Below are 3,412 nucleotides of genomic sequence, written 5' to 3'. Positions count from 1 at the left end.
TTAGCTTCTTGAGGGCAGTGTCTCTACATGATTCATATTTTTATCCCTCAGAATATCTTATACCAACTCAGCAAATATAGAGAGCACAGATTTCTTTTTAAAAGTAGAAGACACAGTCATTTTGGCAAAACTTAAAGCAGTTTACGTCTGTCACACACCCTGCGATAGATGTCAATGATGCTTTTCCAAAAACAAAGAATTCTGATGTGGTCCAGGGTGCTGAAATGGAGACCTAGTATGGGAAGGGGCCCAGCAGCAGATGGAAAAGGTATGACAATGTGCCTCTTGCTATAAGGGTAGACTCCAAACCCCAAAGGGCAAAACACAACCTGAAATCATGTAGATGACTATATAACTCTGTCAAATATGGCCCTCCCCAGCCCCATTTCAGCAATAGGAATAATAAGAGCATCATTTCTTACACTTTTGTTTGTAATGGAAAACAATGGGAAAATAGGCCTTTCTTTACAAAATCTCATATTATAGAACACTGTTTGTAACCAAATAGGCTGCAATGGCATTCTCATCCTGAAGGCTATGGGCCCTTGTATTGGAAATGCCACTTCCTGGGTGGTGAGTACTTGGAATTTCTGCAGAAGCTTCCCTCCAAAGAGTATTTCTGATGCTCTTACTCAACTTTCAACTTTTCTGTAGGTTTGAAATTTTTATAATGAACTGTTAGGGGGGAAAGGCAATGTCCCTCTCCTCACTACCCCAGAGTAATTACTGCCACTGGCATTTGGAATAACATTTTCCCCTCTTTCGCGGCTACGATTGCAAGCATCTCTCAGTATCTCCCTGTGTGAGGTAAGATAAGTATTCTGTCATCTTCTATTAATAGGGAGAAATTCTGAGTCACAGGAGGGCTAAGTGATTTTTCTAGCTGCAGAAATAGGAGGAATAAAACTAAGCAGGTTGATGAATACATTATTTTAGGAAGAGGACGATTGTGGTGGCACTGCATCCTTTTTCTGGACAATTGCAATCGCTTCCTAATTGGTTTTCCTGCCCCCAGTTTCTCTCTCCCTTCCAGTCTACTCGCCCCCTTTGTTACAGAATTATATCCTGAAATCATGTCACACCCCTGTATAAATATCTATGATGACTTCACCTAAAGAAAAATTCAAAACTTCTTATCATGACATCCAAAGCCCATTTCCATCTGGCACTACACTACCTTTCCCAGGTTCTCTGCCAATCTTTGCCTTCCATACCATTCACCTGCACTGCACTGGTCACACATGCCCATTCCTCCAAACCTCAGCTCGGGTCATCTTTCTGTCTTGCCCAGAGTGCCAGTCTTCTCCTATCCCACTGGAAGGGGGACAGTGAGAAATCTGCTCCCTGGGGAATCTAACTCAGATGCTGCCTCCGCTGGGATGCTTCCCAGCACCCCACCTCTACCTTCCACCTCCCACCCTAAGGTAGATGAACCGTTTCCTCTTCTTGTTCCCATAGCACTTCCTTTCTACTGCAATGACCACATTTATTACATCACATTCTAGCTACCTGGGCACGTCTAACCTCCCCAATTAGACTTATTTGTGTGTATGTGTGACAGCAGGGCCTGAATCTCACTCATTTTCATAAGCCCCAGCAGTCATTTCAGTTTTAGACACACAATGGGTGCTCAATAAACACATGATGCTGCTACCAAGATACCTTCTTCTGTTCTTTGTAATCTCCCAACTGCTTTGTGACAGGTTTCACCAGTAAATAACTCAGAGTGCATACTCGTTCAAGAGTTGCATTTATAAGGGCAAGCAGATTAGGTATGCCTGACACAGCATTTTCCTGTTAAGAAGTTCTGATGCTTGTGCCTAAAGAATACTATTTGCCTCATCTTTCCAGTTACTTCAAGAACATTTCTACAATTGCTGAACAGAGTGGATGGGTGAGGAATCTGACTATCTGGGATGTCACCTGAAGCTTCTCAAAGCTTGGTCCACCTGTATAAGACACTTCTGGCTGCTGGACTACAATATAGTTGCCTGAGCCCATCCCTAGGTCTTCTGAATCAGAGTTCCTGTCGTGGAGGCCAGGATATGGACTGAGAAAGGAAGTAGAAACTTCCTTTTCTGAAGTATCCAGGTGTTTCTAAACATTTCATTTCTAGACCTACTGGTCTGGGTGGGAAGCTCTTGGGCTCACTGGAAACCTCTGCCTAGTCAAGAGACTGTTGGGGGATGATTGTCGTGAATGCTTCTAAGCCAGTTGTTAGTCCAGGCCACATATCAGAATTCTCTGGGCAGCTTTTGGAAAATACCAATGCCAAGATCCACCTTACCTCAATTAAATCAGAATTACTGGTTATGGGACTTGGGCACCTATATTTCTTTAAAAAGCTTTTCTTTTAAGTCAGTTTGGCTGTAGAGTAGTTGTCAGATTCTTTTGATCAAAATCAGGGGTTAGTCGTTAGAGGCTCCAGATTTAGGTTACATTCCACACCACACTCCATCTCACTCTCACTATAAATGTAAATTTCACAGCAAATTTAACTAGATTAAAAAATATGCTTTAGCAGTAGGTACAGTCATACAAAATGGAAAAAAGTCCTTCTCTCTGCCGTAAGTCCTCTAATTAACAGCACATTGCATGAAAGGGCCACACTGAAGGCAGTAATGTTCTAAAGGTGAACCTGCAGGTCGTCATCTCATGAGGGCAGGATCCTAGGCTCAGTGCTGGAAGCCACACCATGACACAGACAGTTGAGCTGTCTGCTCTCTTGTACCTTGGTCATGCAAGGTCCATGGGTCCTGCCACACCTCCTCTACCACATATTGTAAGTGCACCAATTTCAAGAACAGAAATAATTTGTTTTTAGGCCAGGCGCGGTGGCTCACGCCTGTAATCTCAGCACTTTGGGAGGCCAAGGTGGGCGGATAACCTGAGGTCAGGAGTCCGAGACCAGCCTGACCAACATGGAGAAACCCCGTCTCTACTAAAAATACAAAATTAGCCAGGCACGGTGGCAGGTGCCTGTAATCCCAGCTACTCAGGAGGTTGAGGCAGGAGAATGGCTTGAACCCAGGAGGCGGAGGTTTTGGTGAGCTGAGATCGCGCCATTGCACTTCAGCCTGGGCAACAAGAGTGAGACTCTGTCCCCAGAAAAGAAAAAAAAAGAAAAAAAGAAAGAAAAAAAAATTTGCTTTTAATATCCTTTATACAAAATTTTTAAAACCCTCAGGTCATCAAGTGGATTCACATTAAAGAATGCCAGCTAATTATTTCTGCCTAAAGCATTGGAATCCTACAGCTGGTTACACTGAATTACTTAAATTATTGGAGCATTGGGATAGCTGAGTTCATGGAGGTTCCTGGAGTGTGGTGCACCTGGAAAGGGCATGGAAACAGAAGCCCCTTCCCACATGCCTTGCCCTACACATCTCTTCATCTGTATCCTTTATAGTAG

The sequence above is a fragment of the Macaca mulatta genome, chromosome 11 (assembly GCF_049350105.2).
Source record: "Macaca mulatta isolate MMU2019108-1 chromosome 11, T2T-MMU8v2.0, whole genome shotgun sequence".
NCBI lineage: Eukaryota > Metazoa > Chordata > Mammalia > Primates > Cercopithecidae > Macaca > Macaca mulatta.
This window is presented reverse-complemented; position numbering follows the sequence as displayed.